Consider the following 19,231-nt stretch of genomic DNA (forward strand, 5'->3'; position numbering starts at 1 on the left):
GGAACTTGCTCCATCGCTGAGGGCTGCAGTAGCAGTCTCAGGGATCCCAAAGGGATCCCAAAACCCCTCCAGCGACAGGATGCCTCAGACACATCAGTGAACACTGTGAGAGCTTTGAGCGACCTATGGCTCCTTTTCTCACAAGGAATGAGGTGGAATTTCTCATGAAACAATATGTGTGACCGGGCGCGGACGGATATTTGTCCACTGTAGCTGTCCAGAGATAACTGGAGGTTGGCATTGCTCTGGAGCAGTTGCTCAAACATCTCTTTGGTCAACTTCTCGGGAGAGTTCTTTCCCTCCTTAGAAAGTTTGACTGGGAGGTGAATACACAAAAAGTCACAACCAGCCAATTCACGCAGGCTTAAACTGGCTTTCCGGATCAGCTGAGCCATTAGCTCTTGTGGCTTGGTGAGGGTCTTGCATTGTTGGTGGGAGAGGAAAACCCACTCTATGATTAAGAGTGGATCTTTCTGCCCTTCGATCCATTGGAATATAAAACTGTGCAGGTGTGGCAGTTTTCCCAGGACAATGAATTCGAAAGGCAGCTCAGGCTCATAACGATGAGCCTGCCTCTCTCCTAAAGCCTTCTGTGCCTTTTGGATTGCAGCTTTTGCCTCTGGGGTCAGTTCTCTGGGAGAGACCAGCTCTCTCTCCCCCTTCAATAAATTGAGGAGGAGGCTTACGTCCTCATTGGTGAGGCCTAACCAGGGCCTGACTCAGTTCAAAGACCCACACAAAGAATGGAAATCTGCTAGGGTTTTGGGATCACTAACAATTTCCAATTTCTGCAGAACAACAGTCCACGCAGTGATCTCCAAGCCCAGGTACTTCCAAGGTGGCATCCTTTGGACCTTGTCTTCCTGCAGTTAGAATCTAGCAGAGGTTAAAACTGTAACCACCAGGTCAAGTGTGTGTTGGAGTATAGAGTCATCGGGGGCACACACAAGCACATCATCCATATAGTGTAAGATGATGGCTTCCCTTCTCTGAGCATGCACCAGGGACAGCAATGAGGCCACGTACCACTGGCAGATGGAGGGACTACACTGCATTCCCTGTGGCAAAACTTTTCAGTGGGAGCGCTTCATTGGGGCTTCTCGATTGATGGTAGGAACCGAGAAGGCGAACCCTGGGGCATCTTCTGGGTGTAGGGGAATGTGGAAGAAACAGTCCCTGATGTCTAGAACAGCCAATTGCCACTTTCAGTGACGCATCGTTGGGGAAGGCATCCCAGGTTGGAGTGACCCTGTGGTGTTTATGGAACCTTTCAAGTGCCTCTTGGGCACCCACACTGTTGGGTTATATATTCCTTTAAAAAGCTAATTTAATAGTTGCTATAAAGTTATTTATTGTAGAAGCACATTAGTTTTAAAGGCAAAACCAAAGTAAAGTAATGGCATAAAAGTAAGTGACATAAAAGTAAGTGGCAAAAGCAATGGTAAAATGCAGGTGGCAAAATGTACATGGCATAAAGCCATGTCATAGAGCTCTAGCTCCCTTTAATGCATGTTGCTTTATAGTAACTTTTTAACTAATTAAGACACAAACTCAGAATACTACTTTTTAACTTATTAGAATTTTAGTTTTTTAGCATGCTAGGCTACGTATAGACTACGTTCATAGCCTATTTTGTTCTAACTGAAAAATGTAAGCAATATTTTTAACTCTAATTCTATTATGCCTGAAGTTAGGTTTTTGGAGCCTCTAAGGAAACATTAGTATGATTTTCAACTTTTACTAGAACATGTACTACTTTTCAGGCATCTAAAACTTTTTACTTACTAAAAGCACTTAAAATTAATTCTATTTACTTACTTACTCCATTTATTCACTTACTCATTCCATCTATTCACTTACTCATTCAATCCAAATACTTTAATTCAATCCTTACATTCTCATCTCTCTCTAAAGGATTCTGAGAGACCCCTAACTTACTGACTCCAACATGACCCCATGTCCTCAATTACTTTGTTTATTTCCTGGAGGTCATGGAGGAGCCACCACTTATCCTTCCCTGGCTTCTTAATCACAAAGACCGGGAAATTCCAAGGGCTGGTTGTCTCTTCTATGTGGCCTCTGGCCAATTGCTTCTCCACAAGCTCCTCAAGCACCTTAAGCTTTTCCTTACTGAGTAGCCAGTGATTTACCCAGACTGGAGTGTCATCCAGCCATGTTGACTTGTGGGTAGGGTGCTCCACAGTGGTCACCTCTAAAAATCCTGGGGAGTCTTAGGGATAACTAATTTGACCCCCCACTGAGACACGGTGTCTCTCCCCCACAGAGGGCACTTATAGCCAGTGACAAACGGAGAGACACGGGTCAATTTTCCGTCCGGCCCCTCAATTTCTAGGATGCTTTTTTAGATCTTTTCCAATCTCACCCCTCCTACACCTTGGATTTTGCCAGCCACAGGTTACAATTCCCATTGTGACTGCCACACCCTCTCAGGTATGATCATCACATCTGCCCCCATGTCAAGCAACCCTTCCAAGTGGAGATGATCTGTTCCGCGTGTTAGATTGCATCCCATAATGGGTTTGTCCTCGCCAACCACTTCTGCCCAATAGACGTCAGGTGCTTTGTCATCTACTGGGACCTCCGCTGGAACAGGAATGGCCTGGGCAAGGATTTGCCCCTTGGCCAAATAAAAGGGTGGCTGAGGGCAGTGCGCCAAGAGAATGAGGTGAGTTATGTCTCCTTTGATGGTCATGGGAGCCCCCTCAATCTCCAGGGGTGTGAGTGCGATGTCCCCAATAACAAAATACTCAATGTCCAGTCCCGTATGGTTTATTATCACGTCCTGTGAGTTGTCTGGCAAGTCTACTGCAATGATTGTCCAACCGGTAGACCTGAAAAGAAAAGCTTTGGTAGTCATGAGCCTGAAACGCCCATGAGGCTGCCAAACTTTGTTACTACACTTTTCATTTTTATTTTTCTGCTGACCTATATCCTGCTTCCCTTCCTCCCCCTTTTTTGGTAAAGGAGAGTCTTTTCCCACTGTGGAGCCTGCTGTATTTATATCATGGCTTGAGGCTGGTTCGCGCTCTGGTCTTAGTTTTTTGTTTGTTGGTTGTACCCTCTTTTTGCTGTTTCTTCTTCTTCTGTTGGCTTTGAGGACAGTCTCTGGCGAAGTGTCCTGACTTTTTACACTGGAAGCAGATGACATGTGGAAGCTGCTCTATCGACGTCTGTTGCCTCTTTACTTCTGGTGTTATGGCTGCTGCAGTCCTTGGGTTTGCCAGTCCAAGCTTCTTCTCTGGTGCACTGAAGAGTTCTGCTTTCTTGGTACATGCTTCAATCATCTGTGCTAGTGTAGGTGGAAGTTCGATAGGCAGTCCCAAGCTAACCCTGTGGCAGGCTTTCCTCTGAGCCATCTCCTTAATTAATTCTGCCTGTGCCACTGTGTCTTCCACTTACCTCTCCACTTGTGCATGAAGACAATCGAGAAACTGCAAAAAACTCTGAGGCAAACTGTTTAATATTAATATAACTACTTTTAGTTTCAACCATTGGTAATTGGTCAAAAACTTTTTCTGCTGAGACAGGGAATGGAAAAGTAAGGAATAGTTCATCAAAAACCAAGACAATGAGGAATGTCTGACATTTACTATGTTTGCAAAAATCGGGAGGAGAGGCAGACTGCTTTGTGATAAATGGAGCCAGAACTTGCAAACAGGGTGAGGGGTACAAGGCTACCAGTGATAAGTGATAAATCCAAAACCCTAAACCAGCAAGAACTAATCTCAAGGCCTGGAATGTGCCCAGATGGCTAAGACACATGCTCCGGAGACAAAGTTGAAAAGTTCACGTGCTATGAAGAGTTTGGAATCCTTCATCAGAGACTGCCAACAACCCCTGAATTGGGGAAGCGCAAGCGCAAGAGGACTTTTCATTTGAATACAAAGCGAGAATAGGCGGGGCTAGGACATGAATATGTATTAGGCGTATTGTGTAATCCTAGACTTTTAGGGAATAAATAGAGCAGTAGTTTGAAGTTTCGGTGTGCATGCTTTGGGAGGAATTATCCCCGTGCACCTCAGTGCTGAATAAATGCATACCTACTTTATAACTCTCATTTCTTACGAGTTATAGAGTCATTTCCGCATACCACTGCCACTCCACAGATTTTGTCTAAAATGAATTTGGATAACACCTGAGCTTGGTCCTCGGGGTTAGCCCACTCCCCCTTGTCACATAGATATTCATATGTGATATCATTCCCATCTGTATCTGTTGCGCCCTGGGTGCTTTGCTTATGTTCCTTTAGGAGTCCCTTCAGAGATCGCTTCCAAGTGCTCTCCCACAGATCGAACTCTGAGGTGGTTAGGACACACGGGAAGAGATCTCAGAGGTTGGCCAGGACTAATTCATGGGATGTTAGGGTAGCTTTCAGAATTCTTTTAAAGATCCCACTACCTCTGCCAAACTCCCTTTGGGTTTTACAAAGCTCTTTTTTGTTTTGGTAGGAGAAAGGTTGATAACTCCTAGTTCCATTTCTCCTACCAGTATATATAACAGGGGTGGCTGAGGGTATGATTTCCTCTTCCTGGTTTTGATCCCCAGGATTCCTCCCCCCAGGGTCCCCCCACCTGGAGTCCCCCCCCTTGGGGTCCCCCCCCCCTACTCCCATCACCGTGGAGACTGGGAAGGGGCTTACCTCCCCCTCCACTGGGATCAGGAAAGAGTCTACCCCCCCCACCACCGGGACTGGGAGGGAGACCCCCACCTGTACGGAAGATGGGAGGCGGGCACCCCACCCCCCCACCGGGACTGGGAGGGGGAGAGTGGGAAACAGTAACAGGAGAGGGGGTGGAGTTGCCAGGGAAGGAGGAGCAACTGTGGGAACTTGGATTGCAACACATGGGGGCGGGGTAACAGGATGACGTCATGCAGAGTGGGAACATGAAGGAAGGGGTGTCCTAGAGAAGGAAGGGATTGTGGGATCGGAAAGGGTTTGAGGCGGGGACATGTGGGTAAAAGGGATTGTGAGAAGAAAAAAGGTAAGCTGGAGGATAGTCAACGTGGCCGATGCCATCTTGGACCCCCACCACCCAGTCGCTGCTTTGTGGATAGGTGGGGTTATTTTTAAGCTGAAGTCAAGGTACAGGAACTGGGGTAGAGGGGTGCAGGGAAGGTACTCTGTTAGTCTGCACACAACTGCCAGAGTCAGGGTGCTGGGCGGGAGGCAGGGGGCCAGGGATACAGTGGCTGTTCCGGGTTCCCTGCATTTCTAGGGGTGCCCTGTGTGTCTCGTCCAGGTCAGGGGCTGATGGCGTGGGAGAAGGGTTAGGGGTAACTGGGGTTATTTGCTGTGGCTTTCCCTTTATTTCCCTCTTTATCAGTTCTTTTCGAATTAAAATGAACAAAGGAAAAAATTTGGTTACTGTTTTGTCTCCCTGCTCCACTTTGAGAGTTAACGTGTTTCCAATTTCATCCCAGGAAGAGACAGAATCTACATTTTGCAGGATAAAGTGAGGGAAATGTAGAGACAGCCAGAAAAAAAACCTCTTTAACCATTTCTTAGAGATGGTAACATTCCCACTACTTAAAATATCCCTAACTTGGGAATATATGCTCCTTTGATGAGAGGAATGTTTAGTGCCCATCCTGATGTTAAAAGCGATCTATGCAGTCAAAATCTACCTTTCTCTGCAGTTAAATTGTTCACAACCAGGGTAGGGAAGGGTCCTGAGTCTTCTCCTCCCCGCGTGACACTGAGGTAGGAGGAGACACCGCACCGACACACCGGGCGGCTTTTAAACTGTTGCCGGTAATGTCTCTCCACCGCAGCTTGCACTACTTGCAAGTTCTTCCTGAGGGATACTTGACCTTCACACTTGCCAGGAGTCACAACCAAAGACTGAGAATTCCTGCCTTTTTTTCACTTCCCTTGTCAATGGCCTTGTAGGAGAATAGTTTGTAAGGATAGTGCAGAAGGCAATCCTTCCCAATGAATTACAGCTGTACTGATTACCAAGGAGTAGAAACAGCCTTGCCTGCCCAATGAGGATGAGTGTTATAAGAGAGTGTGGGCTAGCTAGTTGAGTTGCAGTTGGAGCTTGAAACCCAGAGTCTGCTGCAGTTCAGGATGGAGTCTGATGGCTGTGCTGTGAGGAGGTAAAGGACACGTGGTTGTGCAAGGGACAGACAAGGTAAGAAGATGCTGTCTGAGGGACAGAGTTAGGCGGCCAGGTAAGGGACAGCTTGGGGTTTAGCCAGTCATGTAGAAGGAAGAAGGAAACCTGCAGAGAGGAGAGAAGGAGTCAGAGCTGTGTGGAGCTGCCTGTAAGAAAAGGAGTCAGTGCTGTGTGAAGCTGCCTATGAGGGAAGAACTCAGAGTTTCCTGAAAGAAGTTCATTGAGACAAGGCATGTAAAGTTTTTAATAAAGGACTGGTGATGATGCCAGTCATGTCCATCTCGACATAATTACTACATGGCCTTATCCTTATCAAGGGACTGTCATGATCTGTTTTTTTAAATTATTAGAAATGTCTCTGTCTGAATTAAGGTGCAAACAAGACCATATGCCAATGTCAATAGTATGGGGTTTATTTCATAGCAAATATGAGAGAGAGAGAGAAATAGAAAATAGGTGTTGGAGGCAGAAAGAGGGTGTCAGAGATAGAATAAGGAAAATATCACCATCCATGGATCCCACTGGTGTCCCAATGATCCTCTCCAGCTGGTCTTGGTGGTGATGGTTCCCCTGAAAAGCATAGAATCTGATGCGTTAATATACACTCAGGCCAGGTAGCAATGTCCAGATATGTCCCCCCCGGGGGCGGGAGGTCTCTTGCAGCAGACTGGATCTGTTACATCACATGCAGTACTGTGGTGCAAGGCCTCTGGGAGGCACTTTGGGAGGTCTTAGATGGATTATGACACCCCCTCAGTTGCCTCTCATGTGAATGGCCTGTGGGGTTGAGGATTCCACAGCCGGACCAGCTTGTGTAAGGGAAGATGGGTGTTCACTGCCTCTGAGCAGAGATCACACCCAAAACCTCCTCCCCCTCTCCCGTTTCAGGGGGGGAGCCTGTGTAAACCTGGCTTCTGCAGGCTGTAGTCTCCCCCACCCCAAATTCAGCCAGAGGTGAGACTCAGCAAGGCTGCTGGGTTTGGCTTTCTTGTGGATGCATTCCTTTCCCTCAGCCTTGTTTGTTTTTCCCTAGGCCTGAGAAGATTGAACAATAGCATTATCTAGGCGGCTTAAGTTGCAGTCCAAAGTTCCAGTCAGGTATCTTCAGAGAGTATTCTTTAGTTGTAGCTTCTTTATATTGGTTTTTGTTATAATGAGCAAAACTTTATATCAATGTTTGAGCCATGAACTATTTCAGTCTCTGACATCCACCCCGTGATTCAACCATTGTAATAAATGTCTCTTTTCTAGTGATTTTCTTCAGTTTATGGGTTGTCCATGGAGGTGATGAAGCAAGATAATAGAAGAAAAGATAGAAACAGCAGAAACAATTACATAAGTAATCATACAGTGTTCAATAGTTCAAAATGTAAATTCAATTGTAATTATTAGCCCAATTTTCATTAGTCAGTACCTCCACCCCATGAATCACAGGAATCAGTGTTTTTTAATGGGTAATGGGTGTGAGGGATATTACAATATTGTACCTCTTAGATGTTGGTTCGATATGTTTTGAAATTAGTTATAAAATTATACAGCGGGTCTTCATTTTTAAATTCTATAGAGTGGTATCCTCAACAGATACACATATTAACATGTGTCAATCATCCATTTCAAGAGGATTTCCAGCTCTTGTAGTATAGTTTATTAACTTTGCACCCTGGAATAAATGTGAATGGATTTGTTGAGGATGTATGGGGTTTTTCTTGACTGGATTCACATATAGATGGAAGAATTTTATAGGTAATATAGCTATTTGTACTAGTTTGAAAGCAAACCAGTGAGAGATTGCAAGTCAGAATTAGAATTTAATAGGAAAATTAAGATAAAGATAATAATACAGAAACACTGGCTTAAACTGACAGTCAGGATACAACCTGACACCCTGTTGGTCAGGGTGGTAGTAGCAGTCCGATTAAATGGAGGCTGGAGTCCTTCTGATTCTCTCGAAACAGTGATCCTGTAGTGAAGTCTGGTCCTTTTCTGGAGGTTCAGTGGTGATTATGGAGCTCTTCTCTGCGAATCCAGTGGGTAGTACTGCTGTGGTGTTCCAGACCTCAGGTTATATCTAGGTAGGAATGCTTGGTTCCTCCCCCTGGGCAGAGCATCTCACAATGGGATGATGTAATTATATGGCCATGCAGTAAGGCCTTGATGGCCTGTTAGCAGAAGGTAGCCTCCAGAGGGAGTTATCAGGGATGACTCATGGAGGAGATAAGGAACACTGCCCCACTTGCTTTAACAGCTTATGAGGATGGTAATAGGATACATACTTTTGGTTACATCTTACATTGTAACCTAAGACACTACTCTCCTGGATAATTCTATATATTATGAAAATTAGCTTTTATGATACGAAATTAACACACAAACCATTTTCATACAGTATTTTCTCATGAAAACATCTTTGCATCAGGGCTTTGTTTTCCAGAAGGCAGATTATAGCACTGTTGTAATTTAATATTGTGTGCTGGTTTGATCTGGGAAGAAACTCAGAGAGAAGTTCTCTTTAAGGGGGCTTCCTCTGTGGGGGGTTGGGACAACTTCAACAGCCAATTGGAGAAAGTTAGTTCGCTCTGTGAACACACATTTTGAAGGAGGTAATCTGGAACTGAGGCTCTTTGTCTTTCCGGCGGCAGTGCAGGTAACAGGGCCCCGGCCTGGTCCCACTGCAGGCCTGTGGGCCTGGCAGGGGGGCAGGGCCAGGCCTCCCTCTCTGGGGAGCTGGCATGGCCTGGCAGAGAGGAGGGGGTGGCCATGGATGGTAGCCGGAAAAACTCAGGCTGATTTGAAATCCCAGCCGCTTTTCTCCCCCCTCCCCCCTTCTAGCGTGGCTGGTTTCTGAGATCCTGACAAAGCTCCAGCATTGTAGCCTTGTTGGTTTTTTTGTTGTTTTTTTTTCCTTTTCCCTGTTCAAAGTCTTAACTCTTTCAATGCTCAGATAAGACTCGCAGACTTTTCAACCCTTCCCAGAGTGAAAGGGAAAAAGGAGATATTCTGAAGTCACTGAAGCAAGAACTAAGTTTCTTTAGATGGAAGGAGAATGAGGAGATGCTGTGAAGATGGCTGAAATGTCCTTTTGTAAGATTGTAAGGATAAATTGATGTACTGAATATTCCTATAAACCATGGAGAAAGACATGGGGGGTTGGAGATGTTCCATTTGACAGATCATTTGACCAAAAAGCACCTGTGTTGAGAATCTTTTGCCCCAAGGAAAGAAGGGGATCTCGGTTTTCTGAGGATGAAGCATGAACAGAGAGAAAAGAGATGAAGAGAACCTTTGCTGTGGAACATTTCATTCTTAAAAGTAATACCCCATGAGACAGACATGGCCTCACATGTGCAGCTCTGGGAAGCTTGTGGAGTTGGGAGGAGTGTCACAATTGCAGATTCCGGGTGGATGCAAATCATGAAAACGAAACCACGAGAGGACTGTTTTCTTCCTTGTTGTGGAAAAAGCCCTATGGCTTGACAAGAGGAGGCTTCTCTCTCCGAAAGTGAACTGAAAAAGACTGTTTGAGTTGGGAACTGACCGAAGTAGTTGTTGTATGTTTTGTTGTTATGAGAGTTGGGAGAGGGAAGGAAGGAGTGGTCTGAAAATCTTATTCTGAATTAGTTTTTTTTCTTTTGTTTGTGTAGTTAATAAATTTCTTTTTATACCCTTTAAGTTTTAGGCCTGCCTTGCTTCTGTTTCTGGTTCAGTCTCACAACAGAAAATGAGTATATTTAAATTGGCAAACCAAAACCTTGACATATTGACACAAAATAGAAACTGTGGCTTTATTATTGGTGGAATTAAAAATGAAATTAATTCCCTTTTGTCTTGGGGTGACTTCCTAAACCAGGACACCTTTCAAACTTAGTTGTATCATCCCAAGTAGCTTCTTACTTTTGAATTTCAGTGAGCAAAGTGCCCTTATCACATTCTGCACCCACAACTGAGAAGCATGTATATTGCAGAATGTGCTACTGTCATTGCACTGATTAGCATAAATAGGAAAAGTGAGGCAAAGTTAAAATACTATCTTAAGACATATAGTAGGAAATTTAACAGTACATTGGCTTGAGAGCTGGTAGAAGGCTTTTCTGTATTTTGTTCATGTCCTATTTGCAGTCTATGGCTATCCCTTCAGGTTCAGGAAGAGGGATTCAATCACTTTTAATGTATTATTTGCTTGTGTTTTGTTAAGATTTTTTAGTTCACTAATTACTAAATCTGAAAAATTTAGCCAAATCATAACAATTTAAAAGCTTTTTAAGGCAGAATTAGGAAGGTTAGTACATATGTGTATGATTTCAAATATGTATAAATTCTTATACCAATGCTCAGGAAAAAATTGCTTGAGACAAATTATACATCCATAAGACCTTTTACCACATCATTTTTCAGTAAAAAGACAAAACAAGTTAGATGAAAATCAAACTTAAGAATATGTAGAATGCTTTAACTACTATTTGATCTCCCAGCAAGTCATTTGCTATGAAAAATCAAATTACAAACATTAACAAACTGACAATGCAAGCTAGAGCTATTTGGTGACACTAAATTTCATTGGTTTTCATGCAGCTCCACATCATATGTTGGTAGATTCCTACAAAAGAAAAGTGAAAATTTGATCCACTAGACTGATTATTAAAAGGAAGTAAAACTTCTTGTGGCTAACAAAGTGACAGAGTCTACATGAAGAAATGGTTATCACATTTAGGTGTGATTTTTCTGCTTGCAGCTTCTCTGCTCCGAAATTCGTTTTCCTTAACTTCAGTGCAGGGTTGTTTGACGTTCCTAGAAAAAAAAAAAGAAAAGAAACAAACTTCCCCGGCAAAATATGCCAGAGTGAAACAAGTTGCTAATTGCATTAACTTCTTAGGTGGTGTTTTAGATTTTATTCTGTGAAGTGCTTGGTGCATCACTTTTGTTGTTTCCCCACAGGTTTTTAGTAGGATTTCCTCTGATTGAGTGTTTGGCAGAGGGAGTGAAACTGCTTTTAAAAAGTTTTGCAGGAATTGCAGTCTGTGAATTAGGCATTTGAGTTGCTCTTCTTTCGGGGTTTTAGTAGGCTTCTGCTTTTTGCTCTGGAGCAATTCGCCCTATAAGTTTGCTCCTTTTATTCCAGTGATTTTCCTTTTGGACATGATCGAGTTCAGTGGCAAGGAATGCCACTGCCTAAAGCCTTTTCTAATAACTAATCACTTTTTAAGTAACCATTCATCTCTGTAATGACCAATTCCCCCCATTCCAATTTTTTTTTGCACCAAGTCCACCCCAGGGGTAGAGAGGCAACTAACAAATTAGCCAAGGTCCTACAGCCCCCAGAGAGGAATCTGCATAACAAATACTGTATTGGTTTGGCACGGCCTGCTTTTTGGCCACAGGGGGGCCACAAAGATGGCTCCTGTGAGAATCTGCTGGAAGCTTCCCAGCATGTCCAGCAACACCAGTGGCTGATGGCCAAAACTGGGCCAATGAGAGAGGTTGGTAATGCCTCTGTGATAATATATTTAAGAAGAAAATCAAAACAAAGTCAGGTTTTGCTTCTAGTCAGAGAAGAGGAGGATGTGAGAACATGTGAGGGAAAACAACATGGCAACACCAAGGTCAGTGGAGAAGGAGGGGCAGGAGGTGCTCTAGGTGCTAGAGCTGAGATTCCTCTGCAGGCCATGGTGAAGACCATGGTGAAGCAGGCTGTACCCCTGCGGCCCATGGGTCCACAGGGGATGCAGAGATACACCTGCAGCATTTGGGGGAGGTGCCCATGCTCAAGCAGGTGAATGCCTGGAGAACTGCCTGTCCTTGGAGGACTGCACCCCCGTGGAGAGAGAGACCGACGTCACAGCACTTTTAGCAGGACTCTGCCCGTGTATCCTAGGGTGATGTTATGGTGCTTGTATCTCCAATCGTGTGTTCTGTTTGTGCTTGTGTCTCAGTTTGTAAGACAGGTATTTTGCTAAGGAAAGGCGAGAACCCCTTTCCTGAGATGCAGAGTGCAACCCCCTCCCTTCTAATTATTATAGTTTCAAATCAGAGGCTTTCAGGCAGAAGATGTGAGGATAGGAATAACAGTTCTTTACTGATATCTAACAAGGAAAAACACCAGAAAAAACAGCAGCTATAAAAATTGACAACAAAACAGAACAGTATAACTCAGTTCCAGTCCGTTTCTGGCCACAGGCTCCCTCTCTCTGCTCTCAGTTACCGGTGCTGTGGGCAGGGCAGGTCCCGCGCAGTCCAAGAGGGCTGGGTGATGGCAGCAGTGGCCCAGGAGTGAGAGGGATGGAGGAGTGACTTCCCCCTCACAGTGTCGGTCGTGGTGCTCGGCAGAGTGTCCGGAGGTAGTAGGATGAAGTGGAAGAGGAACAGAGCGGTGTTTGACAGCAGGGAACGTGGCTCCCGATGCTGGGATGGCGGGGAAGATGCTAGATCGGAGCACGGGCCGTCCTCCTCTCACTCCACGAGCCAAGCAAGAGAGCAAGAGCCAGCGCCCAGACCCCTGTCTCACCTTTCCTTTTCCAGTCTCCCCCTATCCCTCACCCCCCTGAGAGAGAAAACTATTGCTACTAAGGTGTAGCCACAATTACTTAGCATAACAATGGGAGAAAATTCCACAGAAAGAAAAGGGAACAATTCAACCCCCAACAGCTTGGTGTTATGCCCTGTGCTTTCAGGACTGACTCTGAAAGTGAAGGTTTGTTTTGTCTTGTTATCAGCCGGCTCACCTCCCCCATGGTCTGTGTTTAGGAGAGGCTGGCTGGTTTGCTTGCTTTTGGCTTGCTCGCTTGCTTGCTCACTTCTGCTTCTTTTTCTTTGCTTTGCTTTGCCCTTGCTTTTGCTTATTAGTTAGTTCAGCTAGGCAGTACAACTTTTTCCCTGGACTGTTTTTTTTTCCCCCCTCTCCCTTTCTTGGATACCATCTGAACCTGTTCCAGACGGGGACCTGGGAAACACCAAGAAACACCGGGAGTCTGCATTCTGTGACCTGCAGCAGTCATCCCCAGCGCCAGAGACTGATAACTGGGCAACCGCTCGCTGGAGAGACTTTCTGAGTTTATCATCTATTCAGAACGGTGAAAGAGGGTTTTTTTTGTCAGCTGGTGTTGGTTTTTTTTGTGCTGGGGAATGTTTCGCTTGTTAAATAAACAGGTTTTTTCCACTCCTTTCTGAGGAACTTCTTCCTGAACCCGGTGGTGGGGGGAGGAGTCGTGGGGGTTTGCTTTCTGGGGGCTCCTTCCGGAGGTTTTCCCCCAAAATTTGCCCTAAACCAGAACACCGTGGGAGGAGAATTCACATTGCAGCAGGTGCAGTAGGGCTGCTGCTCGTGAAAGTGGACCCCTGTCAGAGAAGTTAATGGAGAACTGTCTCCCGTGTGAGGGGCCCCACGGTCTCACAGGGAAAGGACTCCTCTCCTAGAGCAGTGAAAGAAAATTTTGGTGATGAACTGACCAAAACCCCCATGCCCCATCTTCCTGTGCTGTTGGTGGGAAGGAGGGAGAGGCTGAGGGGAAAAGGTTTTTTAAGGACTTATTTCACTTCTCATTATCCTCCTCTGATTCTCTTAGTAATAAAATTCACTTTGCAACCTTAACTTGAGCCTGTTTCACCCTTGAAGTATTTCTCTCAGTCCTAATCTCACTCATGAAATGTTCATTAATTTTTTTTCCCTCCTCTGCCCAGCTGTGGCAGGGGAGGGTGAGCGAGTGACTCTCGTGGGTGCCTGGTGTTGAGCCAGTGTCAAACCATGACAAATACCTAAGCCTGCATAGGGACAACACCATCCCCACAAGGCAGCAACTATAAAATTGGCCTCAGGATTAGAACCTGATAATTCTAGCTCTCCACAACAAGCCACAGACTGATCGGGAAGGGGTTCTTCACACGAAAGGAGCTATGGAATTGACTTCAGGACTGGAACCTGCCAATTCTGGCTTTTCACAACAAAACACACAATAACCCCCAAATAAGCCCCCAAGTAAATCTCCAAATCAGTTTGCTACAACCTCCACAGCTTCCTCAGAGAAAGCTGCATCAGAATTCCTGAGTTTGGCCCCCTACAGAAGAGACCTCAACTTCCACAACCACCTCAGAGAAGGCTGTGTTGAAATTCCTAGGAATAGGCTATCACCTTGAAACCTAAATGGTATGTAACAGAAGGTTAACCACAAGCAATATTGTAACAATATGTGCAGGTAAAGCAAGCAAGATAGTAGGGCAAGTAAGATAACACGCGCCATCAAGAGCAAGATAGCAAGTTTGAACAGAACTTGCAAACTGCAAAATTAGCTAAAAACAAGTTAGACTGAAAAACAAGAAGCACCAGGCATGCGCTGAAGATAGAGGTAAAAAAATGTTCTAACATGAGGAAGACTCCAGAAGTCTTCATCAAAAGACCACCAGAAGACTGGCAACCACCACAGAAGGCGCTGACACATGTGTGGATGCAACCAACTGTTTTAAAACCATGCCACAGCTTTATGCAAATATGAGCATGCTAATGATATGCTGTAATTGTGACATTGCATGAAAGGACTTTTAAAATGTAACTGAAGGCTAAACAAGATTGAGTGAGTTTTTGGCGGAGAGATCCCCCTCACTTCCAGTGCTGAAAAAACAAATACCTGCTCTGTAGCCATCTGACTATAGTTTTATTTTCTTGCCCAGTTTTGGGCTTCAACCTCCACAACTTCCTCAGAGAAAGCTGAATCAGAATTCCCAAGTGTTTGGGTCCCCACAGAAGAGACCTCAATCTCCACAACCCCCTCAGAGAAGGCTGCGACAAAATTCCTAGGAGTTACTGGGTCCCTACAGAAGGAAATCACTGGAAATAAACCCCTTGCAAGAGACCATACTAGAAAGAAAGAGAGAAAGAGAGAAAGAGAGAAAGAAAGAAAGAAAGAAAGAAAGAAAGAAAGAAAGAAAGAAAGAAAGAAAGAAAGAAAGAAAGAAAGAAAGAAAGAAAGAAAGAAAGAAAGAAAGAAAGAAAGAAAGAAAGAAAGAAAGAAAGAAAGAAAGAAAGAAAGAGAAAGGAAGGAGGTAGGTAGGTAGGTGGTGGGGACAGAAAGAGGGTGACAGAGACAGAATAAAGAAAATATCACTGTTCGTGGATCCCAACGATGTTCCAATGATCCTCTCCAGCTGGTCTTCTTGGTGGTGAAGGTCTCCCCAAAAAGCAATAGAATGTGATGGGTTAATATAGCTCAAGCTAGATAGGAGAACCCAGGCAGCTCCCTGTGGAGGGAGTTTGCCATTGTCTCTTACAACAGACTCCGGGTTTGTTGCATCATGTGCAGTCCTGTGGTGCAAGGCCTCAGGAATGACTCTGGGGGTCACTTCAGGGAGTCTTTGATGGATTAAGGCACCCCCTCAGCTGCCCCTCACATGAATGTCCCATGGATGTGGCCTTCTCAGGGTTGGAGGTTCCATAGCCAGTTTGTGTAAGGGAGGATGGGTTCGCTGCTCCTGAGCAGAGGTTACAACGCACCAAAACTTCCTCCCCCCACCTCGATTGGGAGGAAAATCTGTGCAAACCTGCTCCCAGCAAAATGGGTCTGTGGGCTACTGTCTTGGTTTGAAAGACAGGTATGGTCTAAGGAAAGGCAGGAGCCCCTTTTCTGCGATGCAGAGTGCAACCCCCCTCCCTTTTAATTATTTTAGGTCCAATTCAGATGCCTTCAGGCAGGAGATATGGGGATAAGAATAACAGTTCTTTACTGATATCTAACAAGGCAGAAAACAACAACAGGTATAAAAATTGGCAACAGAAACAGTCTAGCTCCGCTCCAGTCCTTTCTGGCCGCAGGCCGTCTCCCTGTGCTGTTACCGGTGCTGTGGGGGCAGGGCAGGTCCCGCGCAGTTGAAGAGGGCTGGGTGATGGCGGCCGCGGCCCAGGGGTGAGAGGGGATGAGGAAAGTGACTCCCCCCTCACGGTGTCGGTCGTGGTGCTCAGCAGAGTGTCCGGAGGTAGTAGGGTGAGATGGGAGAGCAGCAGAGCGATGTCCAAAGGCAGGGAGCGTGGATCTCAGTGCTGGGATGGCAGGGGGAGATGCCAGAGCGGAGCCCAGGTTGTCTTCCCACTCCCGAGCCAAGCGAGAGAGAGAGCCCCGCTCCAGACCCCCGTCCCACCTTTCCTTTTTCCGGTTCCCCCCCCTCCCCCTCCAGCCACCCCCCTACGAGAGAACATTATCTGTCGTTTTAAGGTGTAGCCACAATTACTTAGCATAACAATGGGAGAAAATTCCACTGAAAGAAAAGGGAATAATTCAACCTCCAACAGCTACGGCCTCCTCCACTCCAAAACAAGCCAGAGATGATTCTTAGCAAGGCTGCTGGGTTTGGTTCACATTCTTTTCCTTGTTTACTTGTTACAAGGCCAGTGTTTTAATAACAAATTTCCCAGACAAAGCATCACTAAACACCATAGAACACATCAAACTGCAAAAGCCATCACCAATCTTTAACAGATAGAGCAAAAAAATAGAGCATGGCACAGATCAGATCAACTAATAGCAAGAACAGATGAATCAAAATAATGATCCACAACTGTTAACACATATAAATCCCTTCTAATATGCTCTAGTCAATCTGTTATTATGTCAAAACTTTTGAGCCCTATGTTGGGCACCAAAACAGACTGTTGTGGTTTAACCCTAGCCTGCAACTAAGCACCACACAGTCGCTTGCTCACTTCCCACAATTGGATGAGGGGAAGGGAATTGGAAGGGTAAAAGTGAGAAAACTCATGGGTTGACACAAGAACAGTTTAAGAATTGAAATAATAATAATAATAATAACAACAATAGGCATTGTAAGGAAAAGGAAAATTACAAAGAGAGAAAAAAAAAAAACAAGAAAGACAAGTGATGCAAATGAAAACAATTGCTCACCACCAATCAACCAATACCCAGCCAGTCCCTGAGCAGCATCCTCCCCCACCAACCTTCCCTGTAGTTTTATTGCTGAGCATGGTCATATGGTCTGGAATATCCCTTTGGTCAGTTGGTGTCTCATGAAAGGGGAAATTTTCTCAAAACCTTAGTGTTTGTCTGTCAGCACCTCAGGAAAGTCAAGGCCTGACCAGTCTCTAAGTGTCCCATTATGGGGACCTTCCACTGAGCAGTCCACTGGATCAGAGGATGGTTCAACTGACTTATTCAGGGGCACACACCAACAACATAAGGGAGACCCCCCTCTCCGGGTCTCTACAGTTAGGTATGTTACTGTCGCTGTTGGGACGGATGCAACATACGAAAGGAGGCGCTACATCTCAGAAGGCCAGTATCCCTTTATTACAACAGCTAGCTGTCTTTTATACACTCTACAAAGTTTACACTTTATCCATTGGTTAAAATAGATCAACATAATGTTCATTGGTGAAAACCATCTCCACCTCTGTTTTTCACAAAACTTTTCTAAAAATACTTTTCCCAGCTGCAGGTTTTATCTTGCTTATCTTCTTCTCTTCTCGGTCTCCATACCAACGGCTTTGGTAAAATTCCTTTCAAAAGTAAACTATCCATTAACTCTCTCTGACTCACAGACCAGCTGTAAGCCCCCTTCCATATGTTACCTGATGCCAGCAACTGTTAGTGCCCTTGAAGGACTCACACTATCAGTTTACAGAATAACACTATTAATATAATAGAAAATTGTGACAGGTTAAAATTTGAGGATTGCCTGTGATAGCATCTGGCTGCAAAAACAGATTCAAAGCAATATACTGACAAACTCTAATCCCTAACAAAAGCTGGCTCAAGATAATCATTCAGTGTGCACAGAGTACAGTTCTTACCCAGTAGGTATCCCTATGGGGGAGAAGACAGGTTCAGCCTGTTGACTGATCCCAGCAGTTACAATGGAGTCTTCCCTAACTTCTCCCCATTTTTAACTTTTATACTATTTTGTTATGTTTAGGTGGAGCTTGAGTTTTGAGTGACTAGTCATACATACCTTTCTCCCTGATTCATTTAAAATTTTAAGATATAGTCAATGAAATATAGAACACATTCTCCATGAGGGGTGGTCGTACCTTTGAGGCAGGTAGGTTTGGGATGCCAGTTGTCTTAAGTTACAATATAAGATGTAATCAAGTGTATGTATTCTATTACCATCTATGTAAGCTGTTAGGATAGGAGGAGCAGTGTTCTTTATCTTCTCCATGACTCAACCCTGATAAAACCCTCTAGGGACTATCTCTTTTAATGGGCCATCAAGATCTCCCAGCATAATTCATAGAATTATATCATCCCATCGTGAGATGCTCTGCCTAGGGGGAGGAATCAAACATTCCTACCTGTATATAATTGGAGGCTTGGAACACCATGGGCAGCACTACCTGTCTTGTCTTGTCCCAGAGGACAAGAGCTCCATAACCACCACTGGACCTCCAGAGAAGGACCAGATCTTTCTATAGAATCACCACTTCTACAGAAACACATCATCACTCCAACAGGACTGTAGCCATCATTTAATTGGACTGCTGTGTAAGAGACGGTCCGAAGTTTCCCTCATTTGCCTCACAACCATTGCAAGAACAGAGACTAAGACCCCGGGGACTCCCCACTAGCTTTAGAGAGGAGTTCAGGCCTGGTCGAGGTGGATGCTTGCCAAGTAATTGTTTGTAGGTGTGCTTGCTGTGCTGCCATGGTACACTGCTTTCCAGCAGGCACTAGCTGTATGTTTACACCTGCTTCTTGGAGCAATGGGGTCTCCTCACAATAGTCCATAAATGATGTCAGATGCCACTCACTTTGGAAGAAAGACTATAAAAAGTGACTTTCTGGAGAAACTTTTGAGATCTCCCCATGGAAGGAAGACATGTCTATTGGCAGAAGACCACAAGGAAGTCGTCCCATCTGTTGGTAGCTATTCCCCACCCCCCTCTTTCTTTCTCTCTTTACTTTGTTTTCTTTATCTCTTCCTCTCTCCCCTCTATCGCATAACTGTGTTGTTAGCACTCAATAAAAGTGCACTGCTGTGAGTAAACTGAAGTCTCTTGTTCTGTGTCTTTTGCACTCGGAGATCAAACGAAACATCACGACTTCTGCATGTATTAGCGGATCGTGACATGCTGCCACCACCCCGACCGACAGGGTGTCAGG

General features: G+C 45.0%; 1 long non-coding RNA gene across 1 annotated transcript; it reads left to right on the plus strand.

Moving 5' to 3' along the window:
* The first annotated feature begins 8,737 nt into the window (after positions 1-8,737).
* On the plus strand, positions 8,738-9,813 carry LOC148220394 (uncharacterized). The gene is made up of 2 exons (XR_015799077.1): positions 8,738-8,784; positions 9,060-9,813. It is a non-coding gene; the product is annotated as an uncharacterized LOC148220394 (long non-coding RNA).
* Positions 9,814-19,231: the final 9,418 nt, after the last annotated feature.

This window comes from Sturnus vulgaris, chromosome W, assembly GCF_052056855.1.
Source record: "Sturnus vulgaris isolate bStuVul1 chromosome W, bStuVul1.hap1, whole genome shotgun sequence".
NCBI classification, from domain to species: domain Eukaryota; kingdom Metazoa; phylum Chordata; class Aves; order Passeriformes; family Sturnidae; genus Sturnus; species Sturnus vulgaris.